Here is a 16,101-nt window from a genome sequence, read left to right on the forward strand (position 1 = left end):
CGAAAACCACTGAATTCACCTTGAAAAGTGTGAATTTTATGGTATGAGAATTATATCTCATTAAATTTTTATAAAAATTCTTGAGGACTCCAAGTGATGTGGGCTATATCTATTGATATTTTTAATATTAGATATTAGACAGAGAAAACACTTAAAATTCATTAAAGATAAAAAACCCATTAGATGTTCATTTAAAAAAAATAACTATTCTCAAAATAAACACCCTGAGTGAGACTGACAGCGTTGTTTGACATTTTTACAAACCTATGAAATGTGTGGCTTAACAAAGCCAGCTGGGTGCTCACATCTGCTTTTCCATCCAATCTTTTGCGATATGTGGTTTTATTCAAGTGCATGAAAGAAAGCCAGACTCTCACAGATACGTACCAAGGTTGGAAAGGGGGGCGCATTTCCAGATCATTGTGGCTAATCTTTCACACGGCACCAAAACTCAACAGTTGGTTATTTCTTAAAGATTAATTCTAATGTGGCATCTGAAACCATATCAATAAACTCTTCACATTTGCGAGACAATGAGACCAAATGCCTTATTATTATTATGAAAGTAATTTGGATCTTGTAGACCCCCTAATCAGTTGGGGACCCCAAGCTCATGGTTTGAAAAAGGCTGTTCCAGACCAGTGTCACCCATTTCTGTGATGACCAGCAGGGGGCAGCGTGCAGACTACAGCTAACTGACCCACACGGGGACCAAGTCCACGACCTTGACCACAGGGGTCTCTCTATCCCACTCAGTAAGCACATTCAGGCACCTGCCTCCCCCTGCGGACTGCCTCAGGGGAGAGACGCATGGAGACCCCATGGCCAGGCCACACTGGGATGCCACCATCATCAATGGCCCCCTCAGATTTAAAGTCTGGATCTTCTCCCAAATGAGACTAACGTACAATCCAGGAAAACACAGGTGGGGTAAAAAAAAAATGAGACTCACAAACAACTTTGCCAGGTGTACCGATTAATAATGTGGATTTTGTAATCAAAGAAAACACGATAATTTCAAGAGAAACATCAAAAGTGCTTTATTCAAAGTAATGTCCATCACTAGCTACACATGTCCCCCATCTTTCAGGTCATTTGTGGATACCGTCCCAATAGAACTTTTCTTGTTTTGAGGCAAACCATTCAGAGACCCAATTTTCCACTTCTTCGTACGTTTTGAAGTGCTGCTCAGAAAGTGCGTGTGCCATTGATCGGAACAAGTGGTAATCTGAAGGAGCAAGTCTGGTGAATACAGCGGGTGGGTTAATACTTCCCAGGCAAGATCTTTTAACGTGTCTTTAACTGGTTTTGAAGTGTGTGATGGTGCATCATCATGAAGCAAAATTACTTTGCCGTGTCTTCTGGCACGTTCTGGTCGTTTCACGATCAAAGTGTGGTTCAAATTGATTATTTGTTGTCGGTAGCGAACAGTATTAACGGTTTCACCTGGTTTTAGAAGCTCATCATACACCACACCTTCCTGATCCCACCAAACACAGAGCATTGTCTTCTTTCTGAAGTGATCTGGCCTTACAGTCGATGTTGATGGTTGACCTGGATCAACCCATGACTTTGTGCGTTTGGGGTTCTCAAAATAAATCCACTTTTCACCGCCAGTCACAATTCAATGCAAAAAAGACTTTCTTTTGTGCCATTGAAGCAACATTTTACTGATGACTTTTTGGTTTTCCATTTGTCTTTCGTTCAGTTGATGTGGCACCCGTTTTCCTTCCTTTAAAATCTTTCCCATTGCTTATAAACGATCGGAAATTGTTTGCTGAGCAACGTTTAATCTTTCTGCAAGTTGTTTTTGAGTTTGACACGCATCTTCATCCAGTAATGCTTGTAATTGTTGGTCTTCAAACTTTTTCGGTTGACCTGGACGTTCTTTGTGTTTCACATCGAAATCATCACTTTTAAAGCGTTTACACCAGCGCTCACAAGTACCTTGAGATGGAGCATGCTCACCATAAGCTTCCTGAAGTATTCAGCAGCACTTTTCTTCAAAATAAAGTAATGACTTAAAACTTCCCGCAAATGCTCTTTTTTTGGGCACGGAATTTGACATTTTTAAGCGTAAAAATATCTATGATGTTAACACCTTCAGAAAATTTGACATATGAAGTTTTGAAGCTTGCTGTCAATACAACAAAATAGCGTACATATCAAATTGCACATATATCAACATATGTGTAACTCCATCTATTGAAAAAAATCCACCTTATTAACCGGTACACCTGGTAAACAGGTGTCCCACTTCCAGCCTTCAGTGCTCTGTGGTTCGTTTTGTTTTTTAATTTGTTATCTTGTGAATAGCACAGTCACACTGCTGTGTAGGTGTCAAAAGCGTTACCCTGTTCCAAGTAAACACTTAAAATATACTACAACTCGGTCGCCCTGTTTCTTTATTATTATTATTATTATATTAAAAATAAAGTGGACCCCCTTATCCACGGGCATATGTTCCAAGACCTCCAGAGGATGCACGTACAATACCTCGGATACAGTTTCATGTGTAAATCAGGCACAGTAAGAGATTAGTCACAATAGCGCTGTGCTCTGGAGTCATTAGTACGTAAAATAAGGGTGACCTGAACAGAAGCACCGCGATCCCGTGACAGTGGATGTGATAACGGACAGTTACTAAGTGAATAAACAGCGCGGATACGCTAGACAAAGGATGATTGACATCCCAGCCAAGACAGAGCAGGATGGCATGAGATGCCCTTATGCTACTCGGAACGGCGCATCATTTGTAACATGAATTGCTTATTCCAGGAATTTCCCATTTAATATTTTCAGTCGGCAGCTAACTGAAATCACAGCAAATAAAACCGCAGATAAGGAGAGGGGCTACAGTATTCTGGGAGCTTTACGCAATGGAAGTGGTGGTCCCTTCGGCTGGAGAGGCTGTGTCCTGGGTGAACTGGGTGCCCCAGCAGCCACCTGTCATTGCCTCACAGATGCTGCAGCTCCTGCGTCTGCCTGCAGGGGCCGCCACATCTCAGGCCACTGCTGCCAGGACTGGAAGGCTCAGGGCCTTCCTGCCCATCCTGGGGCAGCTGGGCACCAAATTTGGAGGGCCCTCCCCTCTCTGCCAGGCATCCTCACCGGGGCAGGGGGTGATCTCGGAGGGAGGGGCAAGCAGGGACCTCAGGATGGGAAGCCCCTCTTCTACAGAAGCTTCTGAACCAAAAGGGTGTGGAGCTGGGCAGGGGGAGGAGGCGGGAAGGAAGAAGGGATCCTGTGCTCTCGTGCTCGAACCTTCATCTCCTTTATGGTGGGACAGGCGGGGACATCCAGGAGGAGACAGCAGCAAACACAGGCAGAGACACAGCACGGCCTCAGGGCCCCAAACAAAGCACCCCAAACGAATCTCTAGGGCCGTGGTTGGCAAACTGCGGCTCGCGAGCCACATGCGACTCTTTGGCCCCTTGAGTGTGGCTCTTCCTAAGCCTTAGGAGTACCCTAATTAAGTTCATAACAATGTACCTACCTATATAGTTTAAGTTTAAAAAATCTGGCTCTCAAAAGAAATCTCAATCATTGTACCGTTGATATTTGGCTCTGTTGATTAATGAGTTTGCCGACCACTGCTCTAGGGGATAAACCTTATTTTAACCCTTTGAATCACTTCCCAGAGTTTGGGGATCACTGGTAAGGGGCCCCAAACTAACATTTTTCTGTCCTCTGACCCATTTCTTTTCTTTGTTTTTTAAAACTTTAGCCAAAGCAACTCTGTGACCATCCACAGGGTACTGTGTTTTGTTCTTAAATCTAATCATTGTTTCCGCTGTTGCACAGAAGAGAAAGGGAGGTTAAGAAGCTGAGGAAAGCCCAGCCGGTGTGGCTCAGTGGTTGAGCGTCGACCTATGAACCAGGAGGTCACAGTTGGATTCCCGGTCAGCGCACATGCCTGGGTTGCAGGCTTGATCCCCTGTGTGGGGCGTGCAGGGGGCAGCCGATCAATGATTCTCTCTCATCATTGATGTTTCTATCTCTCTCTCCTCCTCCCTTCCTCTCTGAAATCAATAAAAATACATTTTTTGAAAAAAGAAGCTGAGACAAGGCCACAGAGCTCGCTATGCCAGTCGACTAACCCTTCACCAATATTCCTTTCTCTGCGCCTTGTGCCGGACGTGTGGAGGGAAGAGTTTCAGAGCAGTGAGGACGGCGGAGAGAAGACTCAATTAGGGGAGAAAAACCCATGAAAGTCTGGCTTTTATACCCTGGCTGGGCTGGCTCAGTTGGCTGAGCATCATCCCATGCACTGAAAGGTCACTGGTTCGATTCCAGTCAGGGCACAGGGGCCTGGTGTGTGGGCTCCATCCCCAGTAGGGGGTGTGCAGGAGGCAGATCATGGGTCTTCCTTCCTTTCTTTCTTTCTTTCTTTCTTTCTTTCTTTCTTTCTTTCTTTCTTTCCTTCTTTCCTTCTTTCCTTCTTTCCTTCTTTCCTTCTTTTCCTTCCTTCTCTCTCTTTCTCTCTCTCTCTCTCTCTCTCTCTCTCTCTCTCTCTCTCTCTCTCTCCCCCTCCCTCCCTCCCTGTCAACATCAATAAAAATGTATTTTTAAAAAGTCTGGCTTTTATGGAAACTTGCGGGAAGACCAGGGACAGCCTGGCCGCAGTTTCCTCCTCGGCACCCGAGGCCGGAGGGGCTGCCCTGTGCGATTGCAATGCCCGCTTCTGCCCTGCCACGCTGCAGGAGGGAGGCCCAGGGGGCAGGCAGGGGGCTCATGAAGGGTCCTGGGTGGGAGGCTGGTGGCTGCTCCAACCTGGGGGGCGGGATCTGAGCCCTCACCCAGCCTCGTTGCGGGTGCGGGAGGAGGAGGGCACCCCCGGGTGCCCCACCCCCTCATTCATGGAGCTTCAGGGAAGATGAGCCCCTGGAGTCCCTGCTGCAGGTCTAGTGGATGAGAGGACGTCACCTCCTGGGGCTGGGCATGGGCACTGGCTGGAGGGTCTTCACAAGCCCATGTCTGGCTGAGCAGGTTCATGGGGGTGAGAACCCGGCCCCACCCAGGGGCTGCTGGGCTGCGGCTGGCACCTCAGAGGCACAGTTGTCCTTCGCCCACACAGAGCAACCACGGGACAGATGGGAGGGGAAGGGCAGCTTGAGGAGCCATATTTTAGGAAATTGCCAACGAAGCCAGCTTAGGTTCTCCCAACCTCTTCAGTCTGAGCCAGCTGCAGGCTCCCTGACTCGCCAGCCAACCCGTCCCAGCTTCTCACGCCCCTTCAACCAGGGCTCCCTGCCAAGCGGTGCCCACCACCACCCAGCACACCCTCCTGGGCTCTGCTCCCCATCCAGCGGGTCTCGGGGAGGAGCGTCAGGGAGGGCCCCTTCCCAAGGCCCTGCCGCGCCGGCCCAGACCCCCGAGAGCTGGGGCCTTACCACTTCCCGAGAGCAGGGTCATGTGAGCTGCATGTGGATGTGTCCGTGTATTAATAAATGTCGATCTGTCTTGGACAGAAATCAGATGATGAGGGAACAAACCAGAGGCTTAAAAAAGCCGAGGAAAAGGCAGGGAAGGAGAACACACACATTCACAGGGGACGGAGGGCAACGGCAGGGCCTGGCGGGCAGAGGCAGGGAGGGGGGTCAGTGGGGAGAGGGCGCACAGAACTGGTCCTTCTCTAAGCGGGGGGGAGGGGGGGGTGGGGGCATGGGCCAGGCCTGTCGGAGTCCTTCCAGCGTGAGAGAAAGGGGCTGGGGAAGAGGCGTGTGTGCTGTGTGATGTATAGTGTGTGTGTTGTATATGGGGTTGTGGTGTGTGTGTTGTGTATCATGTGTGTAGTGTTTGTGTATGTGTGTGTGATGTGTGTATGGTGTGTGTGGTATACTTATGTGTGGTCGTGGGTGGTATGTGATATGTGTGGTGTGTGTGATATGTGTGGTGTGTGTGATATGTGTGGTGTAGTGTATGTGTGATATGTGTGGTGGGTGTGGTGTTTGTGTATGTGTGTGATGCGTGTGATGTGTGTGGGGGGTATATGTAGGGAGGTGATCGTGTATGGTATGAGTGTGATATGTGTGATATGTGTGCTGTGTGTGTGGTATGTGATATGTATGGTGTGTGTGTCTGATGTGTGTGATGGGTGTGATATGTCTGGGGTGTGTGTGTGTGGTGTGTGATATGTATGGTGTGTGTGTCTGATGTGTGTGATATGTGTGGTGGTGTGATGGGTGTGGTGTATGTGGTGCGGGGGTGGTTGTGTATGGTGTGTGTGGTGTTTGTGTATGTGTGTGATGTGTGTGGGGGTGGTCATGTATGGTGTGTGTGTCTGATATATGTGATATGTGTGGTGTGTGATATGTATGGTGTGTGCCTGATGTGCCTGATGTATGTGATATGTATGGTATGTGTGGTGTGTGTGACGTGTATGTGGTGTGTGACGTGTATGTGTTGTATGTGATATGTATGGTGTGTGGTGTGTGTGTGTGTGTGTGTGAGATGTGTGTGGTGTGTGTGTGTGTGTGTGTGTGTGTGTGTGTGTGTGAGATGTGTGTGGTGTGTGTGGTGTGTGTGGTGTGTGATAGGTGTGGGGGGGTGTGTTCTGCTGGGGAAGGAAGCCGGTCCTGGGGGAGGTGGACGTTCTACCTGAGAACCGGCCCCAGAGGCCTTCCTTCTGTGACGTGCTGCCGTCCCTCCGACTGCCCGGGCCCTGCGTCCTCTCCCCACCCCACACCGGCCGGGCACAAGGTAGGTGCGCGGTGAATACCTGCTCAATCGAACGACGTCCTCAGAGAGGCCTTCCCCAGACAAGGGGGAAGCCAGACACCGAGCCAGACGTGTTCGGAGCCGACACGGCTCTACCCACCTCGGCAGCTTGTCTGCTCACAGCAGCCCGTTCCTCGGGGCTCCCCAGGGGCAGTGTGCCCACGGGGCCCCCAGGTGCCGCCTGCACCGGGGCCAGACAAGCCCACAAGGCTGCATCCTGAGTGCGTCTCAACCCTGCAGCAGGGGCTCAGGGGACCATATTGGGGAGGGGGGGGGGAGGAACAGGAGCTGCCTGGTGATGATTTCCTGAGAAATTCCTGGGGGAATGGAGGGTCGCCAGCCAGGTACCTTCTGAGGCAGATCTGTGAGAACAAACATCTGTCCAGGGAGATCCGATTCCTGTCTCCCTCAAGTCAAAAAGCTCGTCACTGGGTGTCAGTCACTGCAGCCAAATGCTGGGGTCACAGCCGCTCCCCACGGAGCCACCGGCATCACACAGCCGCCACGGCTGTCTCCTGGGCCCTGAGAATGTTAGGAAGGAAAGCAGCCTACACTCGCTCATCACCCCCTCCCCACATGAAGACTCTTCACATCTTAATGTAAGATCTTCCCACGTTTCTAGGTTTTCGTGTATAGATTTTAAATAAAATTCGCTTTTTATTACATCCTCTATTTGCCCCGCTTTCTTATCACATTGTAGCTTTTCACATTATTAAAAGTCCTCAAAAAATGCCTCTCGACTGCAACTGTGTTCTGGGTACATTTCATCATTTCCTGCTTGGAGGCACATAGATTATTTCCAGTCCTGCTCTGTTCTACTCAGACCTAGAGTGGGTGTCCTGGCAGAGAAGTCTCTGTGCCCATCGGTGCTTATTTCCTCGGGACAAATTCCCACAGGGGAAAGGAAGTGCGCTTTTTTCACGCATTTTTGAGATTTTACTGCAGGAATGCTCACAGCCGCTCAAAGCTCTCAGACACAGGCTCTCCAAAGAGTGTGTACAACTGTTCCCGACAAAAGATCTGCTGGAGGCAACGTGTCCCCTCTGATAACATGCATTTTGCATTTCCCCCGGTCAGAGCCGAAGACGGAAGAACCTATCTGTAAATCTCCAATAGGGTGGTTTTAATAATGCGATCACGAATAAAAGGCCTCTTCTCCACAAGCATCCGAGTCTGCTTAAAAGAAGGCCTCTCCCCTGTGACAGACTCGTGGGCTCAGAACCCAGTCACGGGGGCACCGGCCTGAGAGCCCTGAGTGATGCAGGCACCTCTAAGCCCAATGTTCTTCTTTAAAAAAATAAATTAAAAAATAAAATAAAATAAATAAATAAATCTATCTATCTATCTATCTATCTATCTCCTGGGGATCGGGCCTAAACCTGCAGTCGGACATCCCTCTCGCAATCCTGGACCACTGGCTCCTAACTGCTCAACTGCCAGCCTGATCACCCTGAACCACCTCTGCCTGCCGGCCTGATCACCCCTCATTGCCCCCCCTGCCGGCCTGGCCACCCCAAACTGCCCCCCTGCTGGCCTGATCACCCCTAACTGCCTCTGCCTGCCAGCCTGATTGCCCCAACTGCCCCCCCCCACCAGCCTGGTTGCCCCCAACTGCCCCCCTGCCAGCCTGGTTGCCCCATGCAGCCTACTGCTCAGCGGGTTGGTCGTCCCTCACTAACCCCCCCTCCCAGCCTGGTCACCCCATGCAGCCTGTTTGGTCATTGGTTCGGTTGCAATGGTCGCTTAGGCTTTTATACAGATAGATATTTGTATTGATTTTAGAGAGGAAGGGGGGAGAGAAACATCAATGACGAGAGATAATCACAGACTGGCTGCCTCCCGCATGCCCCACTGGGGATCGAGCCGCAACCTGGGCATAAGCCCTGACCGGGAATTGAACCGACCTCCTGGTTCATAGGTCGACACTCAACCACTGAGCCACACCGGCCGGGCGAGCCCAATGCTCTTCTCTAAAATGGGTGGGGGTCTCTGTCCACCACAGGCTCGCAGTGAGGATGAAATGAGGGCAGACTCCTGTGACTCCACATGGCCACCAACCAGGAACACACTGTGTTTGACACCCAGCCCTTCAAAACTTGCAACCAGTTTAGCACCCGGGTGGGGGTGGGGGTAGACACGGCCGGCGGCAGCGGTCTCTAAGATGTACCTGACTTCAGAAAAAGATACCTGGACGGTCAAACCACCTGCCCTCAGAGAAGGATCACACATGGGTCCCTGCCCCACCTACCGGGGCCAGGACGGGGACAAAGGCAGTGTCCCAGCAAGGACAGCTCCTCTCACCCACACCCGTGCCCTGGCGTGGTTCTCCCTCCCACCTTTAGACCCGGCATTCTCTCTGCCTTGATTTTATCTCTGGGGAACTTTCACTGAATCAAGGGTGTCCGGTGGATGTACTGCCTCGTGGGAAGAGAAGAGATGCTACAGGGAGAACAGCGGGAAGAGGAGGGTGGAATGGAAGGGCCGAAGGGAACCGCGGGGCTAGGGGGGGACTGTGTGCAAAGGCAAGCACAGGGCACCAGCAGTGCCGGAGACCGAGGGGACGAAGCGCGCCCTTCCACCCAGGCGTGGAGGTTTCCCCCGAGCTGCCGAGCCCTGAGGAATGACAGGTGCGGCCCAGCCAAGAGCAGCGGCCGGCCCACAGACTCAGGAGCAATAAGCAAATGCTGTGAACCACCGAGTTTGGGGGTGGTTTTTTTTTTTTTGTTTTTGTTTTTTTTAAATATATTTTATTGATTTTTTACAGAGAGGAAGGGAGAGAGATAGAGAGTCAGAAACATTGATGAGAGAGAAATATTGATCAGCTGCCTCCTGCACATCTCCTACTGGGGATGTGCTCGCAACCCAGGTACGTGCCCTTGACCGGAATCGAACCTGGGACCCTTCAGTCCGCAGGCCGACGCTCTATCTACTGAGCCAAACCGGTTTTGGCTGGGGGTGGTTTTATGCAGCATTATCATGGCAACATGTAGCTCATACACATGGCATTTGGCGAAGAAAACCCCATCCCTGACCTCCGTACCTGGCCAAACCCTCTCAGAGCTGCTCAGAGCTTGATGTTCAGACGTGTGAGCAGTGGAAAGGCCAAGAGACCAGACGGGGAGGCGAACAGGAGACCCGAGAGGCGAGGAAAACCCACTCTGCTGCCGGCCGGTGGGGCACCATCTCGTGTACCCCTGGAGGGTCACCTGCTCGATTCCCTGTGTCAGGGCACACGCCTGGGTCGCGGGCTCAATCCCCAGTAGGGGGTGTGCAGGAGGCAGTTGAGCAATGTTTCTCTCTCACTGATGTTTCTCTCTCTCTCCCTCTCCCTTCCTCACTCTTAAAAAAAAATCAATAAAATAAAATAATACAATTAAAAAACACCACCACCCAGTCCACTCCCCCTCCCATGCCAGAGCCCGAGCCCGAGGAGAGGGGTCTGTGAAGGGCCCGGAGCCTGCTCAGGGGCCCGTGCGGGGCTGGCGAAGAGGCTCCACGTCAGGGCCAGGCCTGAGCTGAGGCCTGCGGAGCTGCACCGGGCGGCACTCGGAGGCTGCCCCTGCCTCTGCAGGGAAGGTGTGTGACCTGCAGTCATGCCTGCCCTGGGCGTGGGAGGGGAGAGTGGCGGGTGGCACGGCCGCTACTGCCAGGCTTGCCATCCAGACAGCTGGCGGGGAGGAGGGGAGGCCCACAGGAGGGAGAAAAAGCAGGGACAAATAGGAAAGAATACTTGCCACCCAGCGGTGCTTCCCGAGGGCTCGGCGACACCTGTGAGAGCCGCCGGCTCTACACCCAGGTATTAATATTCCAGGGAACCCTAGCAACAGCCCTGGCATCTGCTCTGTTACTATGACACGGGAAACATGATAACAGCAGCAAGATAAGGTGAGCCGACACATCGACATTTCCTCCGCCTGCCGCCCGCAGTGGGAGGATAAACGATTCAGACAGGGGGCCCCGAAGGCCTGTCTGAAACCCCAAGGAGCATCTCTGGGGTCTGGGGCTGATTACGCAGGAGGCGGGGCTCTAGGGGCTCCAGGAGATGACAGGAGCCCAGGGAAGCTACTGCCCGCGCCCCATTTGGTTCCCTCCCACTCCTGCCCAGACTGTGGCAAAAGCTTCCCAATGGCCTCTGGACCTCCTGTGGCTCCTCTCACTCCCTTCACTTGCAGCCAGAGAGGTTGTCCTTAAAGCCTAGGCCAGGCCATGCTCAAAAGCCTTCCGTGGCTCCCCACCGCCAAAGGGAGAAGCCAGGCCGCACTCCAGGCATCCACGAGCAGGCCCACACTGCCCTGCAGTCTCACCGCCACCACCTCCCTCCACAAACTCACGCTCCAGCCACCTGGAACCGGACGGGCTTGGCTGCTCAGCCTTCTCCCAGGAACTTCTTACGGAACCGCCTTTCCTGCACCCTGTCTACCCGGAGGCCCAGCACTGTCCTCTCGGAATTCTCCAGCTCCTCCCCCCTCAACTCCCATTGAAAATCAACCCACTGCCTCCCACCAGCATTTCTTTTTCTTTGTTAATCCCCACCTGAGGATATTTTTCCATTGATTTTCAGAAAGGGGGGGGGGAGGGAGAGAGAGAAACATCGATGTGAGATACATTGATCAGCTGCCTCCCACACATGCCCCGACCTGAGTTGGGAATCGAGCCTGCAACCCAGGTACATGCCCTTGACTGGAATCAAGCCCAGGACCCTCCAGTCCGAAGGCCAACGCTCCATCCACTGAGCCAAACCGGCCAGGGCTCCCCCAGCACCTCATTCTCCTTGTATCCGAGGGGCACTTTCCCTGTCACCCTAGGAGACTGCAGCCCTCAGGATGCGCCTTGGGGTCCCCGGGCTCGCAGGGCCCGAAGCACGGCGGCAGGTGGCCAGCACACGTTCACTCCCCCCAGGAGCCCACCGCGCCCACGGACTGGCGCCCAGTCCCGGCCTGGACGCGAAGGCCCTGCAGTGTGACCTGCCGCGCCTTCACCTGCCTTCCTCCCAGCCCCGCGGGCCGTGCGCTGACAAGGTCTCACCTGTGACCCCGGCCTCTGCCAGGTGGGTCACACCAAGGAAAACCACGGGAAATCTAGGAAGGACTCCAACGTGAGGAATGGGCAACAGTGGCACCACCGGGCAAGTCAATTGCAAAATGACAAATGACCTGGAAAGAGTGACGGCAAGACCAGGTGCAGGAGTGGAAACCGATGGCAGGCGCCCTGTCGGCACAGACCTGCGTGGAAAACGCCGAGGCCACGCGCTGGTGGAGCAGGGTGATGGGTGGGATGATGGGTGAATGCTTTCCAGCGATCCCCTTCTACGGAGGACTCGGTGAGAGTCTGACCGACAAAGGCACCCGCCCTGTCCGCGTCCCCCGGCTCAGCGTCCTCCTCTCGGGTGGGGCTCTCTGAAACCCTACAGCCCCTGCAGCCTTTCCTGTCTGTGCCCTTGGAGGAGCATCAGCCCAGACGCCCCGCGGCCCGCCCGTGGCACATCCCCACCGAGTCACAGAGCTAAGCATCTGCTCTGTCCCCAGAAGGGCAGGCAGCAGCCACTGGGCTTCATCACTCTCCTTCGTTCGACAGACACTCACCGAGTGCCGACGATGCCCAGGCACGAGCCTGCATCTCAGTTCGCTGCCCGGTGGGCAGGGCTGCTTTTTGCGGCCCCGGGAGACGTCCCTCACTCATCACTGTGGGATCTCCTCCCCAGGAAAGTAAATGCTCCCCTGGCACACCCATTCCGGCGGACCAGATCCCTGCCTGTCTTTTTGTCAAGCGAAGGCCGTTTTCTCACTCCCAGGCTGAAATGCTTCGCCAAGCCTCCGGGTGAGATGAGACGCAGAGCATCCCCCCGCCCCTCCCCTGCAGGGGCCAGCCTCCGGACTTCTGCAGCCACGGGCTCTGCCTACGTGTCCCAGAGGCTGTTTCTGAAAGGCCTGAGGCAGGGCAGGGAGACGCCCAGGTCAAGGCGATGATCACCGATCACCCAGCTGAGGCTACAGGGTAACCAGACTCCTTGGGAACAGAGGGAGGAGGGAAGCCTCCCAGGCTGGCGGCGGGGCGAGTGCTCCCAGGGCCGCATGGCGTTAGCCTTCTAGGGCCTCTTAACAACGACACAAGCTGGGAGGCTTGGGACAGTTCTAGAGCCCAGAACCCCAGACCAAGATGTGGGTGGGGCAGGATTCTCTCTGAAGGACCTGGGGAGGTATCTGCCCGTGGCTACTCCAGCGGCTGGGGTTGCCGGCAATCCTCGGCTTGCGGCCGCATCGCGCCAACCTCAGTCTTTGTCTTCACAGGCCTCCTTCCCTCTGCGCCTCCACATGGCCCCCTCCCTGTGCCTCTGGTCTTCACGCGGCTGTCTTCCCTCTGCTGTCTCTCTTCCTCGTCTAAGGACACTTGTCATGTTGGATTCAGATAAAGGAGAGGCCGATATGACCTCATCTTAACGAATTACACCTGCAATGCCGCTATCTCCAAATGAGGTCACATTCGTAGGATCTGGGGGTTAGGACTTCAACATAAACTTTTGGGGGACAAAATTCACCCCCTTCTACATGGGGAAACAGAACCCAGAGCCTAACCTTGGGGGGTGGATGGCAGCAGGCACCGTGGACCCCTTGGTATGTGTGCATGGACCGTGAAGCTGTTCTGAAGGGGCCCCTGGAGGCCCTGAGTGCTGAGGACCAGGACAGAGAGCTCCCATGATGGACGCCAGGAGAGGACACAGGAAAAGCATCTCCTCTGGTCACTGCTTGTCTGGGGAGTTCTTAACAGGCGAGCAGTGAACTTGGATGGGAACAAATGATCTCTTTATGTTTCACTAACCTACAACGGAAAATTTCTCTTGCCTTTACTTAGGAATATCAGCAACACACCACAGCATTATTACTAACTGTGTCCGGGTCCTTCACCAGAGTCTCAGCTGCTTTTATATCACAATACAGTGTTACAGGTAAGTTGAAATATTATTTATGCTTATCACTGCTTTTAAATTATAGTAGTTATTAGACCCACCCACCACAAGGCTGTTTATGTAATGCTTCGGCGAGGAAGCATGCAGATTGCTATATCAAAAACCTGCTTTTTAAAAACACATTCTAATAGCTCTAAGTCAATATAATTGGTTTCCTCTAGAACCTGTTTGTGCATTTAAAACCATTATTTTTGAGAAAGTTTCCAGAGGCTTCACCAGACTGTCAGATAGGGGGCTGGTAGCACAAAAAAAGGACAGGAGATGGAATGAGAACCTGACAGGAAGGTTATCAGAATGAAATCAGGCCTCAGGGTAAGCAGGTGTCCGGCCCCAGGGATTCTCTGCTCAGAAAATGGCTAGGTCCTCCGGGGGCGGCCAGGCCCCTGGTTCACGCTGGGGGGTTCATGCTGTTTGTCTTTTAGCGCAGAAACACACGCCTGCTGCCATGCCTGCAATGTGTGTGCATGTGGCAAGTCCCGGGCAAAGGGAATTTTTGCAGAAAAAATCTGATTTTAGATCCCACCTGTGAGCTGCTTGGTGGAGCTCTTTTTCCCAAGAGAAACCTCTCTGTGAAGCAGAGAAGCTTCCGGAAGGAACGCAGACCACCCTCCTCACCTGCTGGGTAAGTCCAATCCTCAGGTGTGCTGACAGGGGCAGTCCTCCCGGTCCCAGAGCAGCTTCCCACACTCTGGCTTCCCAGTGCCCCCGCACGGCCCCAGCAGCGCGCCAGCTCTCAGGTGGCTCTGTGGGGCTCTGCCAGGGACTTCCTCCTCCTTCCGCAGCTTCAGCGGAGCTGGGCAGGACCCTGCCCCTGGCTGTTTGCTCAGAGCCAGTAGCCAAGGCAACCCCCGGCTGACCCAGCCTGCTATCTGCGGGCCAGCTGCCCCGCTCGTTCATGGAAACACAAACAGACGTTTCTCTGTTCCAACTCCAAGGTTAAGTGCCGTGCTGCCTGGAGACCAGCTGTCTTCCTCTCTGCACACTCCCCGTTGCGTTAGCAGAGGCTGAGACCCCAAACAAGTGGGGGTGCCCGTCATGAACCACCATAGCGAGGACGGCTGGGGTCTCAGGCAATGGTTGGAGGGGACCTGAGAGAGAGGGGACACCCCCAGAGAGAAGATGAGCAGGGGAAAGGCCAAACAGAGCCACTAGCATTTTGCTAGTCATTTGCAAGGTTTTCAGGGGGAGCCCACACATTAAAACATGCCTGCATATGCTCAGCTTAACCCTGAGCTACCAAACGGGGAAGGGACAGCAGCCGGCTCGACAGGAAACTGCCTGCCTGCCGGGTGCTTTGGCTGGCAGACCACCTGAGTTTATCACAATCCCCAGGGGATGGCATGCCCCCCTCTCTTCCAGAGAAGGGGCGCAGACCCAACTTTTGGGAGGCAAAGCCTCTCTCTCAAGGCCACCCAGCTGGCCCCTGGCACTCAGCTTGGCTCAACTGACTGAGCTGAGCCCAGGCCCCTTCTATTGCCCGCTCTGCCTCATTCAGCATCTGGCGCCCAATGAAAGCAATGGACCAGGGGGCACCCTCCAGGCATCTACCGTGTTCCCAGAACGCAGGAGTGTGCCCGGAGTTCACAGAAGCCGAGACGTGCGGGGACTGGCCAACCAGCAGTTCTGAGAAGCCCGGGGCTGGTGCAGAGAGGGCAGCCTGGCGTGGGGTTCCCAGAGCAGCGGCTGGGAGTAGAGGTGCGAGGCCCAGGACATGGGCGACAGAGGCCTCCGCGACCCTGTCTCAAGTGCTGCTCTCGTCCCACCCAATGCCCACAGAGCAGAGAGGCAGGAAGGCACAGGTCTCGGACGGCCCCTGCTCCCCACCATTCCCACTGCCTGACCCAGGTGCTCCCCCAGACCTCAGTCACCCTATGATCCCAAGTGGTTCCCCTGCCTCCAAGCTCCCCGTCCAGACCCAATCTACCCTGCCACCAGATGGGCACTCACAGCCCGGCTCTGCTCAGACCCGTGCACATCAAGCCCAGGTCCCCACCTGGAGTTCATGGCCATCCATCCGCAGGCTCTACCCCACCTGGGCCAATGTGTCTCCAGACGAAGGGAAACACTTGGCATCCGCCCCCGTGTCCAAGCCCATGCCTCCCCCAGGCAGACACCCCGCCCCATCACCAACCCCACTCCGCACCCTCTGCCCCAGCCAAACAGAATATTTTCAAGAACCAAATCAAGCCTTTGTGCGGACCGATCTGCGCTCTTCTTTAAGCCCATGAGCCCCTAAGCCTGGCAGTCTGCAAGAAGTCTCTAAATGCTAATGAAGAATCTAAAGATAGGGAAATGGATGGCTTTCCAAATAGAATGATCTGCGCTGAAAAAAACCCCCACAAAAAATGGTATATAAAAAATTCATAACCTAAAGCTCAATCTTTTGTTGTTAATCTTCACCCAGTGATATTTTTTCC

The sequence above is a fragment of the Myotis nattereri genome (assembly GCF_964212035.1).
Source record: "Myotis nattereri genome assembly, chromosome: 16".
Lineage (NCBI taxonomy): Eukaryota > Metazoa > Chordata > Mammalia > Chiroptera > Vespertilionidae > Myotis > Myotis nattereri.